This window comes from Oncorhynchus nerka, linkage group LG26 (genome assembly GCF_034236695.1).
Source record: "Oncorhynchus nerka isolate Pitt River linkage group LG26, Oner_Uvic_2.0, whole genome shotgun sequence".
Classification (NCBI taxonomy): domain Eukaryota; kingdom Metazoa; phylum Chordata; class Actinopteri; order Salmoniformes; family Salmonidae; genus Oncorhynchus; species Oncorhynchus nerka.
In genome coordinates this window covers 41,977,734-41,998,758 of record NC_088421.1, presented here as the reverse complement: position 1 = coordinate 41,998,758, position 21,025 = coordinate 41,977,734, and the positions used below count along the sequence as shown (strand labels likewise).

Genomic DNA, 21,025 nt, shown 5'->3' with positions numbered 1-21,025 from the left:
GGATAGGGCTAGGCTGGGGATATGAGGTAGAGGCTAGGGGATAGGGGCTAGGGGTTAGGGGATAGGGGGATAGGGATAGGGGGGCTAGGCTAAGGGCTATGGGATAGAGGCTAGGGGCTAGGCTTGGGGATAGGGGCTAGTGGATAGGGGCTAGGCTAGGGGATAGGGGCTAGGGATAGGGGCTGGGAGGGGATAGAGGCTAGGGGATAGGGGATAGGGGCTAGGATAGAGGCCAGGGATAGGGGCTAGGCTAGGGGATAGGGGCTATGAGATAGGGGCTGGGCTAGGGATAGGGGCTATGGGATAGAGGCTAGGGGATAGGGGGCTAGGGTTTAGGGGCTGGGGATAGGGATAGGGATAGGGGCTAGGGCTATGGGAGGGGATAGGGGCTAGGCTAGGGGATAGGGGCTAGGGGATAGGGGCTAGGCTAAGGGGATAAAGGCAAGGGGATAGGGCTAGGCTAGGGATAGGGCTAGTGGATAGGGCTAGAGGCTAGGCTAGGGGGATAGGGGATAGGGGCTAGGGGATAAGGGCTATGGGATAGGCTAGGGGATAGGGGCTAGGCTAGGGGAGGGGGGCTAGCTGGGGATAGGGGCTAGGGGCTAGGGAGGCTAGGCTAAGGGATAGGATAGAGGCTAGGGGCTAGGCTAGTGGATAGGGGCTAGGCTAGGGGATAGAGGCTAGGGGATAGGGGCTAGAGGCTAGGGGATATGAGGTAGAGGCTAGGGGATAGGGGGCTAGGCTAGGGGGGGATAGGGGCTAGGGGATAGGGGAGGCTAGGCTGGAAGGGCTATAGGGGATAGAGGCTAGGGGCTAGGCTTGGGGATAGGAGGCTAGGGGATAGGGGCTAGGGGATGGGATAGAGGGATAGGGGATAGGGGGGCTAAGGGATAGAGGCTAGTGGATAGGGGATAGGCTAGGGGCTATGGGATAGAGGGCTAGGGGATAGGATAGGGGCTAGGCTGGGGATAGGGGCTAGGATAGGGGATAGGGGCTAGAGGATAGAGGATTAGAGGCTAGGGGCTAGGTGGATAGGGGCTAGGCTAGGGATAGGGGATAGAGGCTGGGGGATAGGGGCTAGGCTAGTGGGGATAGGCTAGACAGAGGCCAGGGGGCTAGGCTAGGGGGGAGGCTAGGGATAGGGGCTAGGCTGGGGATAGGGGCTAGGGGATAGGGGCTAGGCTAAGGGCTATGGGATAGAGGCTAGGGGCTAGGCTTGGGGATAGGGGCTAGTGGATAGGGGCTAGGGGATAGGCTAGAGGATAGGGGATAGGGGCTAGGGGATAGGGGCTAGGGGATAGGCTTGGGGCTAGGGGCTAGTGGATAGGGGCTAGGCTAGGGGATAGGGGATAGGGGCTAGGGGATAGGGATAGGGCTAGGCTGTGGATAGGGGGGCTAGGGGATAGGGGCTAGGTTAGGGGCTATGAGGTAGAGGCTAGGGATAGGGGCTAGGCTAGGGGATAGGGGCTAGGGGATAGGGGCTAGGCTAGGGGCTAGGGATAGAGGCTAGGGGCTAGGCTAGGGGATAGGGGCTAGGGGATAGGGGCTAGGGGAGGCTAGAGGATAGGGCTGGGGATAGGGGGAGCTAGGGGCTAGGGATAGGCCAGGGGCTAGGGGGATAGGGGCTAGGGGATAGGGGATAGGCTAGGGGGCTAGGGGATAGTGGATGGGGCTAGGGGCTAGGCTAGGGGGATAGGGGCTAGGGGGGCTAGGGGCTAGGGATAGGGGATAGGCTAGGGGCCAGGCTAGGGGCTAGGCTAGGGCTAGGGGATAGGGGCCAGGGGCTAAGGGCTATGGGATAGGGACAGGATAGGGGCTAGGGGCTAGGCTTGGGGATAGGGGCTAGTGGATAGGGGCTAGGCTAAGGGCTATGGGATAGGGCTAGGGGATAGGGGGGGCAGGGGCTTGGGGATAGGGGCTAGTGGATAGGGGCTAGGCTAGGGAGGATAGGGGCTAGGGGATAGGGGCTAGGCTAGGGGATAGGGGCTAGGCTAGGGGATAGAGGCTAGGGGATAGGGGCCAGGCTAGGGGCTAGGGGATAGGGGAGGCTAGGGGATAGGGGGGCAGGCTAGAGGCCAGGGGATAGGGGGCTAGGGGATAGGGGCTAGGCTAAGGGCTATGGGATAGAGGCTAGGGGCTAGGCTAGAGGATAGGGGCTAGGGGATAGGGGCTATGGGATAGAGGCTAGGGATAGGGGCTAGGGGCTTCGGGATAGGGGCTAGTGGATAGGGGCTAGGCTAAGGGCTATGGGATAGAGGGTAGGGGATAGGGGCTAGACTTGGGGATAGGGGCTAGTGGATAGGGGCTAGGCTAGAGGATAGGGGGATAGGGGATAGAGGCTAGGCTAGTGGATAGGGGCTAGGCTAGGGGATAGAGGCTAGGGGATAGGGGCTAGGCTAGGGGGATATGAGGTAGCTAGGCTAGGGGATAGGGGGGCTAGGGGATAGGGGCTAGGCTAAGGGCTATGGGATAGAGGCTAGGGGCTAGGCTTGGGGATATGGGCTAGTGGATAGGGGCTAGGGGCAAAGCTAGAGGATAGGAGCTAGGGGATAGGGGCTATGGGATAGAGGCTAGGGGATAGCGGATAGGGGCTAGGCTAAGGGCTATGGGATAGAGGGTAGGGGATAGGGGCTAGGCTTGGGGATAGGGGCTAGTGGATAGGGGCTAGGCTAGAGGATAGGGGCTAGGGGATAGAGGCTAGGCTAGTGGATAGGGGCTAGGCTAGGGGATAGAGGCTAGGGGATAGGGGCTAGGCTAGGGAATATGAGGTAGAGGCTAGGGGATAGGGGCTAGGCTGGGGGATAGAGGCTAGGGGATAGGGATAGGCTAGGGGATATGAGGTAGAGGCTAGGGGATAGGGGCTAGGCTAGGGGATAGGGCTAGGGGATAGGGGCTAGGCTAAGGGCTATGGGATAGAGGCTAGGGGCTAGGCTAGAGGATAGGGGCTAGGGGATAGGGGCTATGGGATAGAGGCTAGGGGATAGGGGCTAGGCTTGGGGATAGGGGCTAGTGGATAGGGGCTAGGCTAAGGGCTATGGGATAGAGGGTAGGGGATAGGCTTGGGGATATGGGCTAGTGGATAGTGGCTAGGGGCTAGGCTAGAGGATAGGAGCTAGGGGATAGGGGCTATGGGATAGAGGCTAGGGGATAGCGGATAGGGGCTAGGGGATAGAGGCCAGGGGATAGGGGCTAGGCTAGGGGATAGGGGCTATGAGATAGGGGCTATGGGATAGAGGTGTTAGGGGCTATGGGATAGAGGCTAGGGGATAGGGGTTTAGGGGCTGGGGCTAGGGGATAGGGGATAGAGGCTAGGGGGGACTAGGCTAGGGGATAGAGTCTAGGGGATAGGGCTAGGGGGATAGAGGCTAGGGGATAGGCTATGGGATAGGGGATAGAAGCTAGGGGCTAGAGGCTACGCTAGGGGATAGAGGCTAGGGGATAGGGGCTAGGCTAAGGGCTATGGGATAGAGGCTAGGGGATAGGGGCTAGGCTTGGGGATAGGGCTAGTGGATAGGGGCTAGGCTAAGGGCTATGGGATAGAGGCTAGGGATAGGGGCTAGGGATAGGGGCTAGTGGATAGGGGGGCTAGGCTAGGGGGATAGGGGAGGGATAGGGCTAGGCTAGGGGATAGGGGATAGAGGCTAGGATAGGGATAGGGAGGCTAGAGGATAGGGCCAGGGATTAGGGGCTAGGGGGGATAGGGCCAGGCTGGGGATAGGGGATAGGGGCTAGGCTAGGGGATAGGGGATAGAGGCTAGGCTAGTGGATAGGGGCTAGGCTAGGGGATAGAGGCTAGGGGATAGGCTATGGGATAGGGGATAGAAGCTAGGGGCTAGAGGCTACGCTTTGGGATAGGGGCTAGGCTAGGGGATAGGGGCTAGGGGATGGGGGATAGGGGTTAATTCATAATTAAAACTGTATCACCTTGCTGATCTCAAAGCCAAACACTTCCTCAAAGTAGGCCGGCTGGCTGATGAGAAGCAGGTAGAAAGTCCAGCTCCTGCAGAAGTTGGCTACGATAATGGCGTACACCGGCATGGACGTGAAGAATGCTCTCCACGGGGTTTTGAATTTCTGCAACAAGGAGGAATGAGAGATGGTTGTGCTCACAGTCCTCACCAGCCCTCACACAGCAAAAAAGTGAAATTATAGAGGGATGTGGTGTTTGTGTGTGTGTGTGTGTGTGTGTGTGTGTGTGTGTGTGTGTGTGTGTGTGTGTGTGTGTGTGTGTGTGTGTGTGTGTGTGTGTGTGTGTGTGTGTGTGTGTGTGCACAAGTCACAAGCAAAAAGAAAAGTGGTGGAGTGTGTGTGTGAGAGACAGTGCAGTTTATTTGAAATAAAATGTTTCATGCGTCTTTGTGATTACCTGTAGAGGATTGGCAAAACCTGCTGACTCTCCGATGGCTTCCTCAATGTACTTCCTCTCCTCAGGGGTGATAGTGGGGTGGGCTGCCGGGCTTTCATACGACACCAGGATCCAGAAGAGATACCATGCTATCCCAAAACTGCCTGGGAGAGGGAGGGAGGGAGAGGGAGAGAGAGGAGGTGAGAGGTAAAGGGGGAGAGAGAGGATGACAGAGGTAGAGAGATAAGAGAGGAGAGAGAGGAGAGAGAGAGGAAAGAGGAAGAGATGGAGGAAGGAGGAGGAAGTAGATGTAAAGAGAGAGAAAGGAGAGAAAGGATGAGAGAGGTAGAGAGGTAAAGTGGGAGAGAGAGGAGGAGAGAGGTAGAGAGGTAAAGGGGGAGAGAGAGAGGAGAGAGGTAGAGAGGTAAAGTGGGGAGAGAGGGAGGAGAGAGGTAGAGAGGTAAAGGGGGAGAGAGAGGAGGAGAGAGGTAGAGAGGTAAAGGGGGGAGAGAGAGGAGGAGAGAGGTAGAGAGGTAAAGGGGGAGAGAGAGGAGGAGAGAGGTAGAGAGGTAAAGGGGAGAGAAAGGATGAGAGAGGTAGAAAGGTAAAGTGGGAGAGAGAGGAGGAGAGAGGTAGAGAGGTAAAGAGGGGGGAGAGAGAGGAGGAGAGAGGGAGAGGTAAAGGGGAGAGAGAGGAGGAGAGGAGGTAAAGGGGGAGAGAGAGAGAGGTAGAGGTAAAGGGGAGAGAGGGAGAGAGAGGAGGAGAGAGGTAGAGAGGAGGAGGAGAGAGAGGTAGAGGAAAGAGGAGAGAGGTAAAGGGGGAGAGAGAGGAGAGGTAGAGAGGTAAAGGGGAGAGAGAGGAGAGGAGGTAGAGAGGTAAAGAGGAGAGGAGGAGGAGGAGGAGAGAGGTAGAGAGGTAAAGGGGGGAGAGAGGAGGGAGAGGTAGGAGAGGTAAGGAGAGGAGAGAGGTAAAGGGGGAGAAGGAGGAGAGAGGTAGAGAGGTAAAGAGGGAGAGAGAGAGAGAGGAGAGAGGTAAAGAGGGGAGAGAGGAGAGTAGAGAGGTAAAGAGGAGAGAGGAAGAGAGAGAGAGGAGAAGAGAGGTAGAGAGGTAAAGAGGGGAGAGAGAGGAGAGAGGTAAGAGGGAGGAGAGAGGTAGAGAGGTAAAGAGGAGAGAGAGAGCAGAGAGAGAGAGAGGTAAAGAGGTAAAGAGGGGGAGAGAGAGGAGGAGAGAGGTAGAGAGGTAAAGAGGAGAGAGAGAGGAGGGAGAGAGGTAGAGAGGTAAAGAGGAGAGAGAGAGGAGGAGAGAGGTAGAGAGGTAAAGAGAGAGAGAGAGGAGGAGAGAGGTAGAGAGGTAAAGAGGAGAGAGAGGAGGAGAGAGGTAGAGAGGTAAAAGGAGAGAGAAAGGAGGAGAGAGGTAGAGAGGTAAAGGGGGAGAGAGAGGAGGAGAGAGAGGTTAAAGAGGAGTGGAAGAGAGAGGTCAAAAGAGAGCAGAGGAGAGGAGGAGAGTGGAAGAGAGGTAAATGAGAGAGAAGGGTGAAATGAGAAGGGTGGAGTAGGGAGAAAGGTAGGGTAGGGAGAATGGTCTCTACAGTACACTACAGTGATGACACGTTTGCAATAACATAAATTGTGTCAGTTTGGATGTCATTGTCACAGAAAAAATACCCAGCAAGCTCAGCAAGACCCATGTCTCTACCGCTCTCTTCCTATGAACTGGTGCTATATCGCTAGCTCCCCAAAGGAGGCTAGCACTGGCTAACTGAGTAGTCAGCATACCACTTTCAATAGTCTGGGATACCAACACTGGGTCATGGGCAGTAGGCAGCTGTTTTTGTGTTTTACCTTTATTTAACAAGTCAGTTAAGAACAGCCAAGGAACAGTGGGTTAACTGCCTGTTCAGGGGCAGAACTACAGATTTGTACCTTGTCAGCTCTGGGATTTGAACTTGCAACCTTCCGGTTACTAGTCCAACGCTCTAACCACTAGGCTAAGCTTGCTGGGGTTTATCTTAGGGGACCTGTATGGTGATGAGACAGTTAAACTCGGTACTGCCCGGTTGGTTTTACTCACCATAGACGTAGAAGACTGAAGGCCACCCTACATACTGAACCAACACCCCAGCAAGAGGCATGGCCACCACAGCTCCCGCATAGGAACCTGTGACACAAAGAAAGAGCAAGACACAGAAATATGGTGTTTCTATTGTTGTTGTGTAATGCCTCCGTCAGGTCAGATCTGAACACCTCAGCACCCACAATCAAAGTCAGTAGCAATAGCTAGCTAGCTCACGCAATATTTGGTTCTGGGTTTCGAGATTAGCTAGCAAGCTAATGAACTAACCTAGCCAACTAACTAACTAATGAACGAACTAACTAACTAACTAACTAACTAACTAGTTAACCTAGCCAACTAACTGTGGAGGGAAACAATTAACTTACAGTAAGAACAGTTAATTAGCTCTTTGCTAGAAAAGATTACACTGCCTCCTAAACTGATAAGGAGGCTTCACTAATGTTTACACATTGACAAGTCCTGTTCATTGTCAATGTCTATGAAAAGTAACAGCACAGGAGGTTGGTGGCACCTTAATTGGGGAGGATGGGCTCATGGTAATGGCTGGAGCGGAATCGGTGGAATGGTATCAAATACATCAAACATATGGTTTCCATGTGTTTGATGCCATTCCATTCGCTCCGTTCCAGACATTATTATGAGCCGTCCTCCCTCACTGATTCACAGCATTACAGTTATAACCCGTTACATACTGTATGTGGACAGGGACAAACAGAAATAAGAGAAGACATTTTCATGGTAGCAGTTGAAAGAGAAGACATTTAAAAAGCATAACCATGGTAGCAGTTGTAAAGAAGACATTTAAAAAGCATAACCATGGTAGCAGTTGAAAGAGAAGACATTTAAAAAGCATAACCATGGTAGCAGTTAGACATTTAAAAAGTAACCATGGTAAAGAGAAGACATTTAAAAAGCATAACCATGGTAGCAGTTGAGAAGACATTTAAAAGCATAACCATGGTAGCAGTTGAAAGAGAAGACATTTAAAAAGCATAACCATGGTAGCAGTTGAAAGGGAAGACATTTAAAAAGCATAACCATGGTAGCAGTTGAAAGAGAAGACATTTAAAAAGCATAACCATGGTAGCAGTTGAAAGAGAAGACATTTAAAAAGCATAACCATGGTAGCAGTGGAAAGAGAAGACATTTAAAAAGCATAACCATGGTAGCAGTTGAAAGCAGTTGAAAGGGAAAACAGAACAAAGGTGAGGATACAATCCAAGCAAATACATTACTGTTGATATTTACATTTACTGGACTTTTCACAGCATTTGTCAATAATAGAATCTGGAAATATGCTGGATACATTCAGTGACATAATAAGAATATTCATGCAAAATTTGGGCTAGGTGAAACATTTTATTTGGAACAAATCCCTGCATTTGCATATGTGAACTGATTGCCCCCCATCTATCTTCAGAGCTCGTGCTGCTAGGTGACCTAAACTGGGACATGCTTAACACCCCAGCCCTCCTACAATCTAAGCTTGATGCCCTCAATCTCACACAAATTATCAATGAACCTACCAGGTACCACCCCAAAGCCGTAAACACGGGCACCCTCACAGATATCATCCTAACCAACTTGCCCTCTAAATACACCTCTGCTGTCTTCAACCAAGATCTCAGCGATCACTGCCTCATTGCCTGCATCCGTAATGGGTCAGTGGTCAAACGACCTCCACTCATCACTGTCAAACGCTCCCTGAAACACTTCAGCGAGCAGGCCTTTCTAATCGACCTGGCCGGGGTATCCTGGGGGGATATTGACCTCATCCCGTCAGTAGAGGATACCTGGTTATTTTTTTTAAATGCCTTCCTCACCATCTTAAATAACCATGCCCCATTCAAGAAATTTACAACCAGGAACAGATATAGCCCTTGGTTCTCTCCAGACCTGACTGCCCTTAACCAACACAATAACACCCTGTAGCGTTCTGCATTAGCATTAAACAGCCCCCGTGATATGCAACTTTTCAGTGAAGTTAGAAACCAATATACACAGGCAGTTAGAAAAGCCAAGGCTAGCTTTTTCAAGCAGAAATTTGCTTGCTGCAACACAAACTCAAAACAGTTCTGGGACACTGTAAAGTCCATGGAGAATAAGAACACCTCCTCCCAGCTGCCCACTGCACTGAGGATAGGAAACTGTCACCACCGATAAATCCACTATAATTGAGAATTTCAATAAGCATTTTTCTACGGCTGGCCATGCTTTCCACCTGGCTACCCCTACCCCGGTCAACAGCAATGCACCCCCCACAGCAACCTGCCCAAGCCTTACCCATTTCTCCTTCTCCCAAATCCAGTCAGCTGATGTTCTGAAAGAGCTGCAAAATCTGGATCCCTACAAATCAGCCGGGCTAGAAAATCTGGACCCTTTCTTTCTAAAAATGATCTGCCGAAATTGTTGCAACCCCTATTACTAGCCTGTTCAATCTCTCTTTCGTGTCGTCTGAGATTCCCAAAGATTGGAAAGCAGCTGCGGTCATCCCCCTCTTCAGAGGGGGGACACACTCTTGACCCAAACTGCTACAGACCTATATCTATCCTAACCTGCCTTTCTAAGGTCTTCGAAAGCCAAGTCAACAAACAGATCACCGACCATTTCGAATCCCACCGCACCTTCTCCACTATGCAATCTGGTTTCAGAGCTGGTTATGGGTGCACCTCAGCCACGCTCAAGATCCTAAACGATATCTTAACCGCCATCGATAAGAAACAATACTGTGCAGCCGTATTCATTGACCTGGCCAAGGCTTTCGACTCTGTCAATCACCACATCCTCATCGGCAGACTCGATAGCCTTGGTCTCTCAAATGATTGCCTCGGTTGTTTCACCAACTACTTCTCTGATAGAGTTCAGTGTGTCAAATCGGAGGGCCTGTTGTCTGGGCCTCTGCCAGTCTCTATGGGGGTGCCACAGGGTTCAATTCTCGGGCCAACTCTCTTCTCTGTATACATCAATGATGTCACTCTTGCTGCTGGTGAGTCTCTGGTTCACCTCTACGCAGATGACACTGTTCTGTATACTTCTGGCCCTTCGTTGGATACTGTGTTAACAACCCTCCAGACGAGCTTCAATGCCATACAGCTCTCCTTCACTGGCCTCCAACTGCTCTTAAATACAAGTAAAACTAAATGCATGCTCTTCAACCGATCGCTGCCTGCACCTGCCCACCCGTCCAGCATCACTACTCTGGACGGTTCTGACTTAGAATATGTGGACAACTACAAATACCTAGGTGTCTGGTTAGACTGTAAACTCTCCTTCCAGACTCACATCAAACATCTCCAATCCAAAGTTAAATCTAGAATTGGCTTCCTATTTCGCAACAAAGCATCCTTCACTCATGCTGCCAAACATACCCTCGTAAAACTGACCATCCTACCGATCCTCGACTTCGGCGATGTAATTTACAATATAGTCTCCAATACCCTACTTAATAAATTGGATGCAGTCTATCACAGTGCCATCCGTTTTGTCACCAAAGCCCCATATACTACCCACCACTGCGACCTGTACGCTCTCGTTGGCTGGCCTTCGCTTCATACTCGTCGCCAAACCCATTGGCTCCAGGTCATCTACAAGACCCTGCTAGGTAAAGTCCCCCCTTATCTCAGCGCACTGGTCACCTTAGCAGAACCCACCTGTAGCACACGCTCCAGCAGGTATATCTCTCTGGTCCCTCCTTCCAGTTCTCTGCTGCCAATGATTGGAACGAACTACAAAAATCTCTGAAACTGGAAACACTTATCTCCCTCACTAGCTTTAAGCACCAGCTGTCAGAGCAGCTCAGATTACTGCACCTGTACATAGCCCATCTATAATTTAGCCCAAACAACTACCTCTTTCCCTACTGTATTTATTTATTTATTTTGCTCCTTTGCACCCCATTATTTCTATTTCTACTTTGCACATTCTTTCACTGCAAATCTACCATTCCAGTGTTTTACTTGATATATTGTATTTACTTCGCCACCAAGGCCTTTTTTGCCTTTACCTCCCTCATCTCACCTCATTTGCTCACATTGTATATAGACTTATTTTTCTACTGTATTATTGACTGTATGTTTGTTTTACTCCATGTGTAACGGTGTTGTTGTATGTGTCAAACTGCTTTGCTTTATCTTGGCCAGGTCGCAATTGTAAATGAGAACTTGTTCTCAACCTGCCTACCTGGTTAAATAAAGGTGAAATAAATAAAAATCCCCACCATCACACAATTGCTGTTGATGTTTATGCAATCCAACAACGATCCACTACAATCCAACAACGATCAATTACAATCCAACAACGATCCATTACAATCCAACAACGATCCACTACAATCCAACAACGATCCATTACAATCCAACAACAATCCACTACAATCCAACAACGATCCATTACAATCCAACAACGATCCATTACAATCCAACAACGATCCATTACAATCCAACAACGATCCACTACAATCCAACAACGGTCCACTACAATCAACAACGATCCACACAATCCAACAACGATCAATTACAATCCAACAACGATCCATTACAATCCAACAACGATCCATTACAATCCAACAACGATCCACTACAATCCAACAACGATCCATTACAATCCAACAACTGATCCACTACAATCTCCATCAAAAAGCATCCATTTGACAATCTCAACAAGCTCTTATCAGTGACCAAATGCCATTTTGATCAACAACCTGGACCCTACAATCCAAAACGGTCCATTACAATCCCTGCATCCATTACAATCCATCAATGGAGGACGGCTATAATCCAACAGGCTGGAATCCACTACAATCCAACAACATGTCCATTACAATCCAACAACATTCCAATCAACCATTCATTACAATCCAACAACCATTACACACAACCCAACCTCCCCCAATGAAGATCCATTACAACCAACCTCCTGTCCAATACAATCCAACAAGTCCATTACAATCCAACAATGTCCACTACAATTTCCAACAATGATCCACTACAATCCAGGAACTCCACTACAATGTTGAGGTTGTTTATAACAACATCATTACAATCCAACAAGAACATCAAGTAACATCACAAATGGTTGGATCCAGTAAAGTCCAACAACGTCATTACAATCCAACAACGATCCATTCATTCATTCATTGTGTGGTTTAATCCAACAAGACTACAAAAGGGATCCATTACAATCCAACAGGATGTTTAAATCCATTTGTTTTAGTATCTTACCACAGAATGCTGTTGTCCAACAACGATCCTTCTCTCAAGGCGGGATCCATTTGGCCCAGATCCAACAATGGTCCATGCTACAATCCAACAACGTCCATACAATCCAAGTGATGCACACAGTAAAATCCAAAACATAACAATTCAACAACGATCCATTACAATCCAACAACGGTCCACTACAATCCAACAACGGTCCACTACAATCCAACAACGATCCATTACAACAACAACATCCATTACAATCCAACAACACACTACAATCACACACACACGGCACTACAACAACAACATCCATTACAACACAACAACGATCCATTACAAAACAGATCCATTACACAGATAAGTATTACAATCCAACAAGGCCACTACAATCAACAACTAGTCCATTACAACAGCAAGTGTCCATTACAATCCAACAATGGAATCAGCATGTTGAACAATGTCCATTACAAATCCAACAACGGTCCAAACACACCAAGACTACAATCAACAACGATCCATTACAATCCAACAAGTCACTACAAACAACAACCATCCTTCATTTCAACCACAAGAGCTACAATCCAACCAGCCTTCATTTCAACCAACAAGAGCTATAGAATCCAACAGCCTACAATCCAACACTTCAACAACAACTGAGAGCCAATACAACCAAGTCCCTACAATCCAACAACTGAGAGCAATATCCACTACAATCCAACTGCGATCCATTACAATCCATTACAACCAACAAGATCCATTACAATCCAACAAGATCCATTACAATGATCCATTACAATCCAGGGATCCATTACAATCAGATCCATTCAATTTTCAATTTAGTTTAATTCAACAACTGTCCATTACAAATCTCCATCTTTTAGGTGAAGATAAAATATTTAAATTCCTAAAATTTCAATTAATGAGCTCTTATCATTTCAAATTTGATTTGATATCAACATGTACCCTTAATGTAAAGGGAAATGTCTTTCCCTGTTATTGATGAACTGTCCCAACCTTTGGAGCAGTTCAAAATGTCTGGAATGGAATGGAATGGCATGTATTTGATACCATTCCATCTATTCCATCCAGTAAAAATGAACCCATCCTTTGATTAAGGCAACAAGAATAGTATAATGTATATTTTAGTATACTTTAGTCAAATACCTAGTAAAATAGAATGTATATTTTAGTCAAAATAATGTACACTTTACAGTATACTCTAGGAAAATGTGCTGCATAGATTTATTTATATTGTTAAAATAAGGAACTTTAGTAAAATATAAGGTTGTTTATAAGCACATCTTAGTTTAGTGAAAAGAACATACTTAACATCAAAATGGTTGGACTCTAGTAAAATATAATGTACATTTTTGTAAAATAGAATGTATACTTTATTCAAATATAATGTTTATACTCTAGTAGGGGAAATAGAATGTATATTTTAGTTTGTTTTAGTATGTTACCACAGGTCAACTATAATGTATTTTTAGTCAAATATAATTATAGATCCCATGGCAAATGAATCGCCCTAGTAAAAAAGTTGATGCGACACGTTTGATCCAAAAGGTATTGACATACAATAAGGAAATCAGTCAATCAATACAGGAATAATCATCCCAAAGCATGCTAAAACGTACATACTTGTTAGCTTTATATTTTTGACATATGAGACCTCCAGGAATCTGTGTGACAATGTATCCTAAAATGTACTTACACTTTATACACACACATATAAAACCTCCGGGAATCTGTGATAACAGATACATCCCCAGAAGAAGGACCCATGGATCATCCCCACGGTCTCTGGATCCCAGCTGAACTGTGCTGCCTGGGGGGAGAGAAAGAGGAATCAGCAGACCATGGTTGTGCTCATAAGGCACCAAACGGAAAAACCATCTGGGAGCAGTAGGGACAAACACAACCAGATTTTCAGTTGCAGAACATTTTTGAATACATTTTTCTGTTGACGTGCTAATGAACACAACCCTGAGACTACGGATGAAACAGCGGAGTGGGTTCGTTAAATAATGAGAGTGATGAGAAGCCTTCATTTCAGACCTGAAGACTATAGAGTTAGCTTCCCAAGCACCTTGATAAAGGCTAGACTTCAAAGGTGCTGATTGTGATTTCAATTTATTTTAATTCAAAGTACATTATCCATTGACAAATATGTTTTCTTCCTCTGATAAAAATAAAGCTATAAAGATTTCAACCTCAGTTTTCATTTCATTTGACTGAAACAACATGAAGTATGAGAGAAATTTTCATTGACAGTATCAAGTATCTTCAACCTAGCTTGCTTTCCCCTGAAAAAATGGATGTGTGGATTAGTAAAAATGAATACATAATTTATTTTACATCCGCAGCCATAGTATAATGTATATTTTAGTATACTTTGTGGTCAAATATAATGAGCCTCTAGTAAAATAGAATGTATATTTTAGTCAAAATAATGTACACTTTAGTCAAATATAATGTATACTCTAGTAAAATATAATGTATAGTTTAGTAAAATATAATGTATATTTTAGTAAATATAATGTCAACTTTAGTAAAATATAAGTATACTCTAGTAAAGAATAAAAGTATACTTTAGTAAAAATAACGTTACTTTAGTCAAATATGTTTCCTCTAGTAAAATATAATTAAACATTTTTTAAAATTTAATGTATACTTTAGTCAAATATAAATGTTTTCCTATTAAAATAGAAGACATTTTAGTCAAGTAAATGTTTTCTTCATTAAACATAACTTAGTCAAGTAAATGTTTTTAGTCAAATGAGACCTCATAGTAAGTAAATGTTTTCCTCACGTTTGAGTAAATGTTTTCCTCAATAAGGAAAAGCAGACACTCATAGTAAGTAAATGTTTAAGAAATCAGTCAATCAATACAGAATAATCATCCCAAAGCATGCATTAAACGTACATACACTCATAGTAAGTAAATATTTTTGACATAAGAGACACTCCAGGAATCTAAGTAAATGTTTTCCTCAAAATGTACTCATAGTAGCTTTAAATTTTTGACCTATAAAGGGAATCTAGTGAAATGTTTCCCCATTAAAGAAGGACCTCGTGGATCATCCCCAGTCTCTGGATCCCAGCTGAACTGTTTGCCTGGGGGGGAGAGAGACACTCATAGTAAGTAAATGGTTTTGCTCATAAGGCACCAAACGGAAGAAACCATCTAGGAGCAAACTACCTGTTTTTCAGTTGCAGAACATTTTTGAAGTAAATTTTCTCCTCATTCCTAATGAACACAACCCATAATGTTTTCCTCATTAACGGATGTGACAGTCATAGTTAAATAATGTTTTCCTCATGAGAAGCAGACTGAGACCTGAAGACTAGTAAAGTTTTCCCAAGCACCTTGTTTTCCTCATTAAAGCAGACACTGATAGTAAGTAATTGTCCATTGACATGTTTTCCTCATTAAAGCAGACACTCATAGTGATTAGTAAATGTTTTCCTCATCAAAGCAGACACTCATTGACAGTGTTGTTTTCCTCTGCACAAAAATAAAGCTTGGACACACTCCAACCTCAGCGAGTCGGAAACAACCGGAAGTATGCGTTTTTCATTGAAACAGTATCTTCAACCTAGCTTGCTTTCCTCCTGAAAAATGGATGTGGACCTCATAGTAAGTATTTGTTTTACACCCTCAGGTTAAACACAGAGCCTCAAGCCCAAAGTAAATGTTTTCCTCATTAAAGCAGCCCTCACCTGACCCCTGACCTGACCCCAACCTCCTTTTCCACAACATTAGCTAGCAAGTTATTTGCTACCATTCAGACAGTGAAGAAAAAGGTTTTCCTCTTCAAGAAAATGGTTCTTTGAGAAGAAAGTGTTCCTCATAGAACCACGGTCACTTCAAAGAGCCTCCTTTTCAGACATTTCATTAAAGCAGACACTCATAGACATTTAAATGTTTTTCATTAAAGCAGACACTCATAGTAAGTAAATGTTTTCCTCATTAAAGCAGACACTCATAGTAAGTAAATGTTTTCCTCATTAAAGCAGACACTCATAGTAAGTAAATGTTTTCCTCATTGAAGCAGACACTCATAGTAAGTAAATGTTTTCCTCATTAAAGCAGACACTCATAGTAAGTAAATGTTTTCCTCATTAAAGCAGACACTCATAGTAAGTAAATGTTTTCCTCATTAAAGCAGACAGTCAAGGTAAGTAAATGTTTTCCTCATTAAAGCAGACAGTCATAGTAAGTAAATGTTTTCCTCATTAAAGCAGACACTCATAGTAAGTAAATGTTTTCCTCATTAAAGCAGACACTCATAGTAAGTAAATGTTTTCCTCATTGAAGCAGACACTCATAGTAAGTAAATGTTTTCCTCATTAAAGCAGACACTCATAGTAAGTAAATGTTTTCCTCATTAAAGCAGACACTCATAGTAAGTAAATGTTTTCCTCATTGAAGCAGACACTCATAGTAAGTAAATGTTTTCCTCATTAAAGCAGACACTTATAGTAAGTAAATGTTTTCCTCATTAAAGCAGACACTTATAGTAAGTAAATGTTTTCCTCATTAAAGCAGACACTTATAGTAAGTAAATGTTTTCCTCATTAAAGAAGCAGACAGTCATAGTCAGTAAATGTTTTCCTCATTAAAGAAGCAGACAGTCATAGTAAGTAAATGTTTTCCTCATTAAAGCAGACAGTCATAGTAAGTAAATGTTTTCCTCATTAAAGCAGCCACCAGCAAAGTCAGAACTACAGTCTTAGACAAAAAGGTTCCACAAGGGTTCTTCGGCTGTCCTATAAGGGAAAGCCCTTTTTGGTTCCATGTAAGACTGTTTCGGTTCCAGGTAGAACCTTTTTCCAAAAGAGGTCTACCTGGAACCAAAAATAATCATTTTCCAAATGGGTTTTTACCGGGAACCAAAAGTGTTCTACCTGGAACCGAAAACGATTCTTTAAAGGGTTCTCCTATGGGGACAGCCGAAGAACCTTTTTAGGTTCTAGATAGCACCTTTGTTCTCTAAGAGTGCAGGAAGAAAATAGAAGTGTGAGTGTAAGTGCCAGAACAGTGTGCCTCACCACCAGGACCTCCTTGTTACCCTTCCAGACGGTGTGGTCGTTGACCATGCTGACGATGGCCACGCCCAGGTTGCAGCGGATGCCGAAGGAGATGCAGAAGCCCAGGCCTGAGAGGATGGCGATGATGTAGCGACGGGGAAGGCCAAAGCAGGTGCAGTCCACCACTGGCATCTCCTTCTCCTCCACAAGCTCTGGGCGGCCCTCGGCCGAAAGCTCGATGGTCTCCCCATTGGGCTGACGCTTTTCTAGGATTCTGGTGAAGAGCAGAGGGAGAGAGAGGGACAAAGTTAGTAGCAATAGTAATAATTACACATGGTATGTAGCGCTCTTCAAGGACCCAAAGTGGCTTTACAATTCTATAAAAGAAAAATAAGAAACTGAAATTAGTGAGAATTGAACCCTGTGGTGCTTAGTTGGAAGAAGGAGCATTGAACCCTGTGGTGCTCAGTTGGAAGAAGGAGCATTGAACCCTGTGGTGCTCAGTTGGAAGAAGGAGCATTGAACCCTGTGGTGCTCAGTTGGAAGAAGGAGCATTGAACCCTGTGGTGCTCAGTTGGAAGAAGGAGCATTGAACCCTGTGGTGCTCAGTTGGAAGAAGGAGCATTGAACCCTGTGGTGCTCAGTTGGAAGAAGGAGCATTGTGTTAACAACGGTAAGGGTTCAATTCCCAAATCATTTATTATTATTATTTCTTATTTAACTTTAATTAACTAGGCAAGTCAGTTAAGAACAAATTCTTATTTACAAGGACGGACTAGGAACAGTGGGTTAACTGCCTGTTCAGGGGCAGAAAGACGGATTTTTACCTCATCGGCTCAGGGATTCGATCTAGCAACCTTACGGTTACTGGCCCAACGCTCTAACCACTAGAGGTAAAACCACCTGCCGCCCTGAATCACATAGTATACTTCAAATGTATGCACTCGCTGTACTGTAAGTCTCCTTGGGTGAAGGCGTCTGTTAGTGTCATGTAGTGTCAGTAAGCAGGGAGAATGTGGACCTAACCGATGCAACAGCCAAGTCAAATGTCCATTGATGTGTCGAAAGGACATCTTTTTGTAAACCAACGTGTTTGTAATGTCGACAAGGTCAAGGTCATCTACATGTTTACCAGGGTTGGGCTCAATTCCCTTTTCAGTTCAGTCATATCATGAATTTCAGTTTGAAGCTAGAGATGACAACACAACCATTTTTTGAAGGGCCTGGGAGGTCGTAAGCCCCACCCCCCCCAGCCGTGGTATAACATAAACATCACTGATACTGTGGATAGCATGACTGCCTCACAGCCAGAAGGTTGTAGGTCCGAGTCCCGGTTGGGCAACCCCCCTGAATTCAGTACTGTGTATTGGCAATCCATACAGACTGCGTTAACATGACCCTAGCCATGTGTACACATGGTTAAGAGATCAAGCAAACATTTCACATAGATTGTCTTTCCACATTTTTATAGGGGGGTTTCATGATCAAAAGCCTGTCTCTCCCAAGCTTACACACACACACACACACACACACACACACACACACACACACGCATATGTTAAGGTCATCTCTGAATCAGCAACTCCCCCTGTGTAGGAGCATCTGTTGTTTGCCTGGTCCCTAGGTGGGTGGGTACCAGCTATGGCACATTCCCCCAGTGTTTAGTCCTTCACAGTAGCCTATACCTGCTGCTGCTCTGGCACTGACCACTCTGTCACACACACACACACACACACACACACACTTTATACACTAAAGCACAGTTCAGTTCAGAGTCCAAAGCAGCTGAGTCGTAATAGTCCGGAGTCCCATAGTGACATCAAATCAAATCACATTTTATTTGTCACATGCGCAGTGAAATGCTTACTTAACCAACAATGCAGAATTTTGGATCTTGCTCTGCGATAACCATCTGCAAGGAACACACAGCCCGAACATGAACCTCCCACAAATTCTCAACCAAAGCATCTCCGTGTACAAAGCTCCTACACATTTCATTGTGGTGACGGCTGCAGAAATGTCTTCAGCCACACTGAGAATTCATAAAGTATGAAAGCCAACGGTCTAGTATTCTAGAACTCTGCTGTGCGGACCATCACTGATAAGCTCTTAGCCCTTCTGACACTGTCCACTCTGTCATACACACACTGGCACCAGCACCCACCCACACAGAGCTGTGGTATCTAATCAAATGTGGAGCCGTGTATCCACGGTAAAGACGTAGCCATACAGAACCTTGGACCTCGATAACAAAACCACCATGATCATTATTATTGGAGCTTGAACGCGCGCGGATGCACACACACACACACACACACACACACACACACACACACACACACACACACACACACACACACACACACACACACACACACACACACACACACACACACACACACACACACACACACTATCACAGTATATATGCAAGGGCTAATTTCACCTATAGCAAAGAAAGAGAGAGAGAAAGGGACAGAGACATAATTAGAGATAGAGAATGAGAGAGGGGTAGAGAGAGAGACCGAGAGGGACAGAGACAGAATTAGAGAGAGAGAATGAGAGAGGGGTAGAGAGAGAGAATGAGAGAGGGGTATAGAGAAAGACAGAGAGGGACAGAGACATAATTAGAGAGAGAGAATGAGAGAGGGGTAGAGAGAGAGACCGAGAGGGGTAGAGTGAAAGACAGAGAGGGGCAGAGACAGAATTAGAGAGTGAGACAGAGGGACAGAAACAGAATTAGAGAGAGAGAATGACAGATGGGTAGAGAGATACAGAATGAGAAAGGGGTAGAGAGATACAGAATGAGAGAGGGGTAGAGAGAGAGACAGAGACAAAATTAGAGATGTTTTGTGTGTGTGTTTGTGTGCGTGTGTGTGTATATAGGTGTGTGTTTGTGTGTGTGTGGGTGTGTGTGTGTGTATATATACTGTAGGTGTGTGTGTATAGGTGTGTGTGTGTATATAGATGTGTGTATAGGTGTGTTTGTGTGCGTGTGTGTGTATATATATATAGGTGTGTGTGTATCAGTGTGGTTGTGTGTTTTAGTGTGTGCCTGCATGTGCATGTGTGTGTGTGTTTGTACAGGGTCACACAGGAGCTCACAGGTTGTCTGGTTTCCATGGAGGATCCAGTTACTCAGTGAGGTCGACAAAAGCAGCAGGAATCAATGCTAGGAGTCATTGTGTTCCAAAGAGTTGATTAATTGTGAATCAGTCCGGACTAAATCAAATAGAATGTCTAAATAGAAAGACTCATCCTTTATTCAAATCAAGTGATTTAGAGATTCCTGGAGATGATTCTTGCCTCACTCTATTCTCCTCTTCCATTATTTTAAGTATGAACACACACACACTGAACACACACTGGACAAACACACAGACACACACTGAACACACACACAGACACACAATAAGCATTTCACTGTAAGGTAGACCTGTTGTATTCGGCCACCAACATGTTACAAATACAATTTGATTTGATTGAACACAAATACACAATAAACACAAGCAAGTCCAACTCTTAGCTTGATTAAATATTAATAGATTTTTTGGGGAGATGAATTATTGAGTTATCCCCCTTCTAATATTCTCTCTTTCCCTCATCTCTCTCCCTCCCTCCCTCTCTCTCTCTCTCTCTCTCTCTCTCTCTCGTTGTCAGTCAGTCTGTCAGTCAGTCAGTCAGTCAGTCAGTCAGTCAGTCAGTCAGTCAGTCAGTCAGTCAGTCAGTCAGTCAGTCAGTCAGTCAGTCAGTCAGTCAGTCTGTCAGTCAGTCAGTCAGTCAGTCAGTCAGTCTGTCAGTCAGTCTGTCTGTCTGTCTGTCTGTCTGTCTTTCTGCACTGAACAAAAATATATAAACGCAACATGTAAAGTGTTGGTCCCCATGTTTCATGAGCTGAAATAAAAGATCCCAGAAATATTTTCCAGATGCACAAACAGCTTATTTCTTTCAAATTTTGTGCACAAATTTGTTTAAATCCCTGTTTGTGAGCGTTTCTCCCTTTGCCAAGATAATCCATCCACCTGACAGGTGTGGCATATCAAGAAGCTAATTAAACAGCATTATCATTACACAGGTGCATGCTGATTGCATGAATGTCCACCAGAGCTGTTGCCAGAGAATTTAATATTCATTACTCCACCATAAGAAACCTCCAATGTAGTTTTAGAGAAATTGGCAGTACATGTATATGCATTTATTTCAATTGACTGATTTCCTTATATGAACTCTAACTCAATAAAATGGTTGAAATTGATGCATGTTGCGTGTATATTTTTGTTCAGTATATCTCTCTATATGTATGTTGGTCAATGCTCTTATGCTGCAGCTTGTACCTCCCCCTTTCAACAAAGCAGATTTGTTGTAATCCCTT

The 21,025-nt window shown here is 45.3% G+C and overlaps 1 pseudogene; it reads right to left on the bottom strand.

Annotated features, from left to right (window-relative positions):
* The window catches only part of LOC135559545 (vesicular glutamate transporter 1-like), an 88,751-nt pseudogene that overhangs the window by 12,655 nt on the left and 55,071 nt on the right, over positions 1–21,025 (bottom strand).